The sequence below is a fragment of the Petaurus breviceps genome, unplaced genomic scaffold, assembly GCF_028583685.1.
Source record: "Petaurus breviceps papuanus isolate PSGF00001 unplaced genomic scaffold, PetGlider_PUasm1.0 178, whole genome shotgun sequence".
Classification (NCBI taxonomy): domain Eukaryota; kingdom Metazoa; phylum Chordata; class Mammalia; order Diprotodontia; family Petauridae; genus Petaurus; species Petaurus breviceps.
In genome coordinates this window covers 23,194,643-23,206,744 of record NW_027185777.1, presented here as the reverse complement: position 1 = coordinate 23,206,744, position 12,102 = coordinate 23,194,643, and positions in this window count along the sequence as shown.

The window sequence follows — 12,102 nt, the reverse complement described above, 5'->3', positions numbered from 1 at the left end:
TTAATAAGTGCTTGGTGGTTTCACTCACTGGTTTCTGTTGCTGTTCGGTCAGTTTGTAGTCATGTCCAACTCTTTGTGACCGCATTTGGGTCTTTTTTTTTCCTCCAAAGATACTAGACTGATTTGCCATTTCTTTCTCCAGCTCATTTTACAAATAAGAAAACTAAGGTAAAAAGCATTAAATGAAAAAAAAATTTTTTTAAATAGCATTAAATGACTTGCCCAGGGTGATACAGCTACTAAGCATCTGGGGCTGGATTTGAACTCCAGTCCTCCTAACTCCAGGGCCAGTACTCTATCTGCTACACAATTTAGCTGCCCTAATACATATAGTTTTGAAAAATATTGTGTGTATAACTGTACTCAAACTGTATATGCCTGATGTTTTCAGGTCCAGTAAAGGGCTTATATGCTAAATAGACTATACCTCTTACCTGTAGGAAACAATTCAACAGATAGGACCCTCAAGTGTTTGAAGACCGCCCTGAGAACTGCTAGATGCTGATGAGATCACCCCACTGCATGTATGACATACGTAAGGGCCTCACTTACCACTACCTTCAAGATAAAATCCAAATGCCTCAGTCTGGCCTCCAAGGTCCTCTACAAAATGGCCCAGCCTTACATTTAGCCTTCATCTTCTCCTTCCCCTCAGGAAATGTCTGCTCAAGCCCGATGTGTACACCATACTCCTTTCTTCTTCTGGGTCTTGCCAGCGCTAAAACTTCATAATTCCTTGGCTAATAATGTCTATAGATGGCCTAGAGACTGGGGGATGATAATACCTTACATTTACATATGGCACTGGGGAGTTTTCACAGTTTTTATATCCATGGTCTTGTTTGATTCTCACAGCTGTCCCCCCTTCCAGGTGGAGAAGTCATTACTATTCTCCCCCCACCTCACCCCCATCCATTTCTTTTGTTTTTTTTTGGAGGGCAGTTGGGGTTAAGTGACTTGCCCAAGGTCACACAGCTAGTGTGTCAAGTGTCCGAGGCCGGATTTAAACTCAGGTCCTTTTGCCTTCAGGGCTGGTGCTCTATTCACTGTGCCACCTAGCCGCCCACCCCATCCATTTTCTATAGAGGAGGAAGTTAAGTACAAGGAAGGCCCATAAAATCACCTAATGTCAAAAAACCAGCAAGTGATAGCATTGAGATTTTTTAATTTGGGTCTTTTGATTCCAATTCCAGTGATTTCCACAAGTTAACTTCATTTCCCATGGAATCTGGTGAGTCCATGAAGATCAAACTGCGTCTGGCTGGTTCAGGAAATTGAATTATACACCCAAAGTTCTACCTGCTGGGCAACCATCAAAATGGTCAGGGGTGATGGCCAGGGGGGGCAGCAGGTTGGGGAAATAGAATCTTGTATCGATAGAATTGAAGATCACCACACCCCAGCCTGTACCTGTGTTACCCCTATTCAGATGATAGCATAGGCATTTCTTATGGGGCAAACCATGTATATTCCCAGAACCCTCGTTTCTCCTCTTCCCTTAAAGTTTTGAAGTGGGTATGATTAAGGAGAAGGATCCGTAAGACTTTATTTCCCACGAAACTTGAGATTTAGAGAACAAAACTTATTGGGAGCAATTTCCTGGACTACATTTTCCAGAAGGCCATATTTCTGAGGACAGAATAGAAGTCTTAGCAGGTACATTCTGATTAGTGGAGGGGGAGGAATCTCCTTATAAGCGCGAGGTTTAAAAAATGGAAGAAGGCAAGAGGGAGAGGCCAACGACAGGCTGCAGCTGGAGCTGGGAGACAGAAGGGGAACATATGGACCACCATAATCAAGATATTGCCAAACGCAGAACCCTGGAAGAATCTTCCCTGGGGGGCTTTGGCAGATTGCTAGATTGTCCCAGGGGGCGATCAGTCTGATCTGAGAGGTTTGCCTGCATCACTACATACAAAGCAGAAGTCAAGAAACTAAGCTTTTACTACTGGACCTTGGGTTGTTTTTTTTTTTTTTGAAGCAATTGGGGTTAAGTAACTTGCCCAAGGTTACATGGCCAGTTTTTTTGTGTGGGTGTTAAGTATCTGAGGCTAGAACCGATCCCGGTCCTCCCAACTCTGAGGCTGGTGCTCTTACTCACTGTGCCACCTAGCCGCCCCTGGGCCTTGGGTTTTTAAGAAAATGTATGTCTCCCCTAATATGCTAAAAGGATTACATGGGGAATTAGATTATAGTTCCTTGGAGTGTACCTGTTTGTATATGGAAAAAAAGGAGAGAGAATTAATCTATAACTTGATTCTCTCTTGTTATTTACACTATGCCTCTGTCTTAATTAAATGTTTTTACTATTGAATTTATGGCTTTCATGGTCTGTTTGATAGAAAATTTTGCCATGATTGCATATCCAGATACCCTAAACAACCCATATTGAATCTAGCAAGCAAGCAAGCAAGGGTTGCCAGAGTCAAATTTCTTGGGATTTTGGAGGTCCAGGCTTAGAGTGCCAGGAAAGTTTGTAGAAGAGACTTCCTCAGCAAGAAGCAGCAGAGAGGGAGAGAGAGAAAAAGAAATCGCACTTACTCCTTTGCTCTTACATTTCAGGATATTGATGGGCCAGACTCTGGGACTCCACTGTAGTTTACGTTTAAAAAACAGAGCTATTTCCTATCTCTTGTAGGTCTGAGTGTTTGGTGAACCAGAGTAAATGAAGAACTCTGGCCTCCAAACCAATTCTCTGAAATGCCTCCCCTCTTCCCTGGTTTTGAGGTGAATTCCCAATTCTAGGCTTCCTGGAAACATATGCTCCTAGGGCTTCTGGGAGGACAAAGGGAGGAGGATGTGGGGGTGGAAAAGGAAAGGATGTGAAGGCTGACAATAGGATCTCAGAGTTCATGTACCCAGAGGGTATCAACCTTTTTTGGTCATGGTCCCTTATGGTAGTCTTGAGAAACCTATGTAACCTTTCTGAGAACCTCGCTCTGAAATGAATAAAAGAAAATACATAGAATTACAAAGGAAACCAATTAGGTTGAAATGCATTTATTAATATATATATATATATTTTTAAAAGTTCACAGAGCCCTGAAGTCTCTCTCTAATCTAATCCAACTTCCTCACTTTATAGAAAAGGAAACCCTGTGCCAAAGAGGTTGTGACTTGACCAAGGTCACACAAGCACTAAGGAGCGGAGCTGGGATCCAGAGTCTTTGATTTCAGATTCAGCCCTCTTTCCACTACCCTGGCTTCATTCATTGAATGAAGGGGCAAAGGGCAACATCAATCATCATCTCAGTGGGATGGGAAAGTCTCCATTCTGATTGGTGGCAGCAACAGAAATTCATTCCCCCTATCCACACTGGGTCCCTCGGGCCACCTGATCTACTCTGGGCTTCTCAAGGCAGGAAATGCCAATAACCACATGGGATTCCTGGCTACCCCTCCTACATCTCTGCTCCTACCAGACAGTGGCTGCCTTTCCTAGATTTTTTTATGCCCCATAGGCTAGACCGAGGTGCCATCCTGCCCTGGATAGTAGCTCATGCCAGGCAATTTATATGGAGAAGTCAGACCTGCCCTGCCCACCTGCACTACAGTGAGGGCAGGAGCTGGGACAGAGTTTCCTCCTGACCCCAGCTGGTGAGCAGCTTATGCCTTGAAGCTTGAGGATTAATAACCCTAGTAATTTTATCCCAGTCAGAATGTAACTACAGATGCGGTTTATTGGCCCAAACAGCTAATCCTTTCTGCATTTGGTTCAGTTATGAAATATGATGCCTGGGGGCTGTCAAAGGCAATATTTCCTTATAAGCATTGGACTGGCCCCTTGGCGTTCTCTCCTTCTTCCCTCCTGGCTAGGGGAGGAAGCTTCTTGTCCACATTGAATTGTTTCCCGCCTGCTGGGTGTTCTGACCCCTCAGTGAATTAGATTGGGGGTGGGAGGGAGAGAAAGAGTCATGGAGGATTGGGATGTCTGTTTGAAAAACCTAGCAGCAGTGCACAAAAGCGATGTGTTTGAGAAGCAGATAAGGAGATTTTTGTTGTTGTTGGCTTAAGCGTATTTTATTTGGGTGGGCATGAACAGAGACTGGGAGAAGAAAGTATTTTTTGCTTAAAGGATAGGGATAGGTCATAGAAACTGGACCCACCAATACCCACATTGATGAGATCTATGTAGATCTAGAGAGATGGAGAAATATGGGATGGGGAGTAGGAACAAGGACTTTTGAACTGTGGTTTCATTGGTATGGGGAGCTAATGGGTGAGAAATCTCCTCTACCAGTGCAGATTGGGACCTTCTCTCCCAGGCAGAGGAGTCAAAGACAGTTCGTAAAATGTAATTGGGATATATTTGACAAAATAAATAAAATCACATATGATTTAAATAAAATAAATATGATTTATTCATAGATTATAATATCACATTTAAAATCTAAACCAACAGGTGGCCCACAAGAATCTTCATGTATGGATTTTTGCTGTTGTTCAGTTGTGCCCGATTCTTTGCGACCCTGTGGACCATGGCATGCCAATATTGTCCATGAGGTTTTCTTGGCAATGATGCTAGTGGTTGGCTATCTCCTTATCCAGTGGATTAAGGAAAACAAAAGTTAAGTGACTTGCCCAGGGTCACACAGCTAGTGAATGTCTGAGACTGGGTTTGAACTCAGGTCTTCCTGACTCCTGGCCCAGCACTCTATCCATTGAGCCACCTATCTGCTTTTAGCTATCTATGGATTAGGGGCCCTCATTCTATTTAAGTTTGATGCCACTGACTTAGAGGACTGAGAGGAATTGGCTTTGTCAGGGTCACCAAGACAGTATTTGTCAGAGACAGCCTTCGAACTTGGGTCTTTCTAACTCCTAGGTGAATTTTCTACCCATTATACTTTACTGTTTCTTTTTTATTGCTGAGAATCTGAGGTATTTGCTAGTCCTTGGAAGTGGGAAAGAGAAGGTGATTGGGGAAGGGGAAAAACAGCAGGAGGGATGTGGGTGTAACAGATCAAGGTGATTTTCCGTAGAGATCCTCAGCTAGGCAACTTGAGTTAATCAAAGGGCTGCAGCCGATGGGTGAAGATGAAAGGCTTTCTGAGGCCAGGAGATTTCCTCCCTGGTCTGTAGCTCAAGGTTTGTAACAGGAGAAGCTGCTGGAATATGTGAGTCTGGGTGCTGATGAGGCTTCCCTCACAGTAGAGAAAACTAGTCAGGGTTCAAAGACTGCTCTTGTCCTTCTTGGCATGGAAGACACCGGCCATGGGTCTGCAGGTCTGGACAATGTGGGCAGGGCAGGCCTGCCAGTTTCCAGGAACGTGCTGTCCAGTGGCAGCAGGCCTCTGTTAATTCCTACCTTGAGGAAAAGAACTCCAAAGACCCAAGTTTCCTCACCAGCCCCTGGAGTTCCTTGGCCAAAGTAAGGGAACATCTTTTGACTGGTGACAACCACATAGGGAACTGTACAGAGAAGAAAATTTCAGAACAAAGAGCAAGAGAAGAAAGCAGGTGACTTTTCTGGGGACTTTCTGAGTCTTGGTAGCAAGGAATTCTCCTGCCAGTTTGGTTTCCTTAGGGCTCAGGCTCTCCACTTCAGTGACCCTGCTACCCCAAGGTGATGGGCACACTTGCTCATGGTGGTCATCCTGGCCCAGCTCAGGTCTTGTTATGGCTGGCCCAGGACCGATCACTAGCTAAGCAGAAGGTCTAACTCGTGTGAGGTCAAAGGCAGCGGACCTCTGCCAGTTCCCCCTTGATGTATGACTTCAATATGTCCCATGGTCTCCCTCCACCTCCTGCATTCTCTATGGTGAAATGCCATGCATTGTTACAGCCTTCACTGCGTGCCAGGCCTCCGCCCCAAGTGGGTGAGCTCATTTTCAGATCTTTTTTTAAAAACAATCACTTTATTTTTAAAAATTAATTTATTTATTTTTAGTTTTCAACATTGACTTCCATAAGTTTTAAAATTTTCTCCCCCTCCCTCTCCCCAGTGTCATATGGCTGTACACACACATTCCTATTAAACACATTTTCACATTAGTCACGTTGTATAGAAGAATAATATCATTTTCAGATCATTAACAAGGACCAAGCCTCTTCCCTTCCTCACCCCCAATCTCCCATTCCTTCTTCCTTCCTCCCCCTCCTTTTCTTTTCAATTCCAGGCTCAAGGGGCAAGGGAGGTTAAGCAAAGCTCTGGGCATTGCAGAAATTAAAACAAGCAAATAAACAAAAAAAAAGTGAATCTACCCCAGGGTCCTTGGAAGAAGTTTAGAGGAGAAGTAGACAGTAAACACTCTTATTGATGTGGGAACCCTAGGCTGTCCTGTCTGCCTTCAATCCAACTGGGCACCAAATTTTATCTAGTTTGCCAACATGCTGGAAAGCTTCCAGAAGACCAAGATGGTGAAGGGTGGGGAGGGGGGCTAGAGACCCTACCAGATGAGATTTCTTAAAGGAGCTGTAGATGCTTAGGCTAGTGAAAAGAAGACTTGGTGCAGGGGCAGAGTGGAGGGGGGGGGGGCATGGGAACTTCAAGTTATTTCAAGGACTTCCCCATGGAACAAAGGCCCTTCTTTTTTTAACACCAAAATTCTACTGCCATTGTGTGGCTTAAAGTTATGGAAGAATAGTCTTCCCTAGACTATTGCCTTCATCTCCTAATTGATCTCCTTGCCGGAAATTTCTCCCCACCCCGATCCACCCTCTGCCTGGCTGGGTGATCTTCCCTAATGTTTAGGTCTCCCTGTATCACTCCTGATCTCTATAAACTCCAGGGGCTCCCCATTACTTCAAAGATCAATTATCTGGCATTTAAAGCCCTTGACAATGCAACCCCCTTCTACTTTTTTAGCCTCATTCCGTGTTGTTCTTTTTCATTTCCACTATGGTCCAGCCAAATTAGCCTTCTTTCTTTCCTTCCTTATAAAATTCTATGTCCAGTCTTCATGCCTTTGCATTGGCTGCCCAGCCCCCCCTCCCCCTTGCCCCATGCTGGGAATTCACTACTTCCTAACTGCTGCCTCTTAGAATCTCAAATTTCCTGCAAAGTTCAGGTCAAATGCCACCTTCAGGGCACCTAGATGGTACAGTGGATAGAGTGCCAGGCCTGGAGTCAGGAAGACTCATTTTCCTGAGTTAAAATCTGGCCTTAGATACTTGCTAGTTATGTGACCCTGGACAAGTCACTTAACCCTGTTTAGCTCAGCTTCCTTATTTGTCAAATGAGTTAGAGAAGGAAATGACAAACTACTTCAGTAACTTTGCCAAGAAAACCCCAAATGGGGTCACAAAGAGTCAGACATGACTGAAAAACAGCTGAACATGAAACCGGAGCCTTTCCTAATCTCCCCAGGGGCTAGTGCCTTCCCCTTGCCCTCCCAATTGTAATTTTTTTTTGTATATACTTGTAAACATGTCTGCCAGCTCAATTGAAAACTCCTTAAGAATGGAAACTGATTGGGGTGGCTAGCTGGTGCAGTGAATAGAGCACCAGCTCTGGAGTCAGGAGGACCTGAGTTCAAATCCAACCCCAGACACAACACAAAAACTAGCCATGTGACCTTGGGCAAGTCACTTAACCCCAAATGCCCTACCTTCCCCCCTCCAAAAAGCAAAAAATAAAAAATGTAAAAAAAAAGGAATGGAGACTGATGGTTTTATGTTTAGACACTTAGCAGAATGCCTGATATATGATAGTTACTTTATAAATACTTGTTAAATGGTTATCATTCAGTAGGCAATGGAGAGGTATATGGGAAGCCAAGGAAACCAAATTACATCATTATAACGAATAAGGACTCACAAAGAAGGACCTGAGTTAAAGATGGGATCAAAGAATAAAAGGCAGTAAAACAATTAGGAAGATGGGCTGGTGATGTGGCAAGAGAAAGGGAGAATCATTGGTACCCTCGAGATGTCAGAAAAAATGGAGGAGAGCCCTCAACACTGGTTTGATGCCTTCTGCTGAGCTTGTGGAGAATGTGGTAGAGTAACACAGTTTGGGCAGGTATGGATGGGTTGTGACTTACATCGCTGGGGCGAATAGCCCCATAGGTGATGGATGCCCCAGCACCCCGGGAGACAAACCCTGAGGTCCATTCTAACTCAGTAATTCTGGGGCTACCTCTTAAATTGGAGAAAGCCCTTAGGTTAAAAAAGAGACTTCAAATGCTCTGTCTCTACATCCTTTTCCCCCACTTCATCTCCCTCTCTCCCAGAAGTTAGAGAGGAATATTAGAACCAGCCCCTCTCTCTCCTCAGTTATAGTCTGGGCTTTTAGAGACTGTAGCCCTTACAGGTTCAGCAAGGGACAGGGGAGGTTTTGCAAGTATGGGATAGTTAGGGTGAGATTGCTGGGCATGTCACTAAGACATCAGACTTGGCCATAGAAATCAGTTTTCCTTAATCAATAAACGTTTATTAATCACCTACTACAAGCCAGGCACTGTGCTAAGTGCAAAAGAGGCAAAAGACAGTTCCTGCCCCTGAGGAGCTTACAATCTAATGGCAGAGACAACATACAAACAAATCTATATGAAAAAAGCCACATACAGGATAACTAGGAAATAATGAGCAGAGGGAAGGCACTAGAATTACAAGGGGTTGAGGAAGCCTTCCTATAAAGGTTGGGACTTAAAGGAAGCCAAACGAGGTAGTAGACAGAATGAGGGACAGCCAGAGAGAATGCTGGGAGCTGAGAGCTTTCTTTCCCATGGGAATCACTGAATTCCCCAATGCTGGGCAAATTGGAAGCAGGCCTTCTGGGTTCCAGCTGAGGCAGAGAAGCAGTGGACACCAGTGTACCCCTGGCTAACGATGCCAAGGTCTTTATCTGGGCTTCATTCCTGCTTGCCAGGGTTCTGAAGCCTTAAGACTTTCTCTTACCATTGGTCCTTGGCTTTTCCTGCCGACTAACTTGGGCATCGTTCAAAGTTTTCTCTTAAACCTTAGTTTTTCCTCTCTGTCTATGTCTTCCCTCTGAGATCCCATCTGCTCTATCATCTCTACTAGAGGGCAAAAACCACTGGATTTGGAATTAGAGGGCCTGGGTTAGAATCCTTTTAGCCACTTACTTGGGCAAGTAAGTGACCTTATATCTCAGTTTCCTTATTTGTAAAATGAGAAGGTTGGACTAGACAATGCCCAAGACCTCTTCCAGTTTTAAATCTATGACTTCAATTCAACAAGCATTTATTAGACACCCAATATATCCCAGACATTGTACTTGGCTTTAGGGGCATAATGCCAAGAATGAAATAATCCCTGACCTCAAGGATTTATATTCTGCTCTGTGTGGGATGACCCCTCAATCTACATCTTTTCCTCCCCAGCTTCTCTTTTAAGCTCTACCCAAGTTTTCAGTTGCTTGCGTAACTTCTCTGTGTCCCATAGGCCCCTCAAATTCAAGAGGTCTAAAAGCAAGCTTAGCCTTTTCTTCCTCAAAGCACCTCTTCCCACTGATTGCTGTATCTTTCTTAGTCAGGTCACCCTTCTCTTAGTCTGCAAGTATTAGGGTTATCTTTGATTACAGAGAGAAATGAGAGTCATGTGTGAGGCTAGTCAAACCACTACCTCCCCTCGGTCCCAAAGGGACTCAGCCCAGCGCCTGGCACATAATAGGTGATTAATAAGTATTTATTGATTGAATAGCATGACCTAAAGAGGTCAGAGAATATCAGTTGTCTTTAGACAACTAGCCCTGCTTCCAGAGCAGTACCCACAACCATAATTCAGGGGAGCGACATTTGTGGAGAAGGGCCCTCCATTCACAGACAAGAATCAGGAGGGCTGGCTCTGGGATGGGATCTAGTCTCACCATAAATCGAGGTGGGACTTGTGGGGTCACCAGCTGATAGCTGTCTGCCTGTAGATGTGAGTACAAAACATGAGGAGGAAATAAACAACCAAATGTCTGAAAAACAGCAAGAAAATGGTGGCCGTAGGGAAGGATTTGGCCTAAATGCTTGAGAAGAAAGCTGAAGAGGGTGGATAACCCCAGCACTCAGATAACCCAGACTAGATCTCATCCCAGGGAAATTCCCTTTTGGTGAAAACCACACTTGCTTATAGCCGATTACAAGAAAGACGCCAAGCTTTGCCCAGCCCTGGATGCTGTGGGGACCCATCTGAGCTCTCCTCTTCCTCCTAGAGCCAGCCCTTCTGGTTCTTCTGAGGGTCCTTTCCCTACAGCAGACTCCAGTCTCCAATCCCCAATTGCTTCGATACTACCATTGTCCTTTCCCAAAGTGCCTGAAGACTATTTTAGTAAAGCCCTGCTCACAAATGAATTCCGCAGGCTAGGCTCACTTGAGAATTGGTAGCTGACAGATGGTACAGTGTCTAGTTGTATTATTCAGTTCCCAGACCAAAACCCTAGATTAGGTCAAAGCTTTGACTAGTTCGGATATAAAGGACCTTGTTCACGTGGTGTCTGCTTCCTTATCGTGGAACCAGCTAAGGGCCTTCTTATCTTGACTTGGGAGGGTGGGAATGGGCTCAGTTGTAACAGGTACTTGAGGGAGCCATAGAAGTTCAAAGGCTGGTCTCTTGTCTCCCCTCCCCCCACTTAAGGACTTGCCTGCAGAGCAAACTGGGCATTCACAGGCCCAAGGACATTAAGGAAGGGAGAAAGGAAACAAGCATTTTATTAAGTGCCAGACCCATAAAGCTTCTTGTTCTTGTTATTTTAAACTGGACCTCTGATTTTACTGGCATGGGACACTCCCTCTACCAATACAGAAGTGCAGCTGTTTTATGATATATAGTCTTAATTTGCCTGGGGGCATTGAGATGTTGAATGACTCACCCAGGGTCACACAGTCAGTATGTATCAGAGGCAGGGTCTTCCTAACGTCGGGACCAGTTTTCTATCCAGTCAGGCCGATTCCTATCTGAGCCAGAGAACGTTTTATAATAATTCTATTTAAAAAAATGCATTGATGCCTTTTTGTTTTGATATCACAGTCATTTTCAGATAATATTCTCCCCTCCCATTACAGGCTATTTGAAGAAATCTTTTAAAAGAAACTCAATCAATCAACAAGGTGCCATTTTATGATCCCCCAGCTCATGTTTTCATGGCTAATGAAATTCTTCAAAGGACATTTAACAAATGGGAACAATATGTAATTAGCACATTAATTGTTAATATGCAATTACTTACAAACTATTAGCTTTGTTAAGCAGAGCCACAGAGACAGTGTGCCATAATCAACATAGAGCTGGCTTTAGAGTCAAGAAGGTCTGGGTTCAAGTTTTACCTCAGAGAAATCCTGGCTGTGTGACCCGGGGGCAAATGACTTAATCTCTCAGTACTCTAAGTAATCCTCTAAGCCTATATATTCCATAGAACATGCTGACCCAAAATGATGGAGGGATTTCTCCATATGGGAACCCCCTATATCAATGGAATCACAGGTTCAGTCCCTGTTCCTAAGCAGATCCCACAGACTTCTCCCTGAATCCTACTCAGATAATTACCCCTGTCCCAATCTTACTCATAATATTATTTTATTCTAAGAGACACCGTCTCTACCCCCAACTCTTTTCTAAGCATAGATTTTCATAGGTAAATACCAGCTTAACCACCAGGGGTTCTTAACCTGGGGGCATTTTTTCCTAATTGTTTTTTCTTGGTTAGTCATTTTCAGTCGTGTTGTTAAAGACCCCATTTGGGGTTTTCTTGGCAGAGATATTGGAGTGATTTGCCATTTCCTTCTCCAGCTCATTTTATAGATGAGGAAACTGAGGCAAACAGGGTGAAGTGACTTGTCCAGAGTCATATAGCTAGTAAGTTTCTGAGGCCAGATTTGAACTCATGAAGATGAATCTTCCTGACTCCAGGCCCAGCGCTCTGTGCACTATGGCACCCTCTAGCTACACTGGGCCACCTAGCTATACCTATGCAATATAATTGACTTCCTAAGTAATCTTACATATTTTATTTTATTCATTATTACCCTTCCCCCCAATCTTACTCATAATATTATTTTGACAAGACATTCTCTGCCCCTTCCTTCCTTCCTTCCTTCCTTCCTTCCTTCCTTCCTTCCTTCCTTCCTTCCTTCCTTCCTTCCTTCCTTCCTTCCTTCCTTCCTTCCTTTCTTTCTTTCTTTCTTTCTTTCTTTCTTTCTTTCTTTCTTTCTT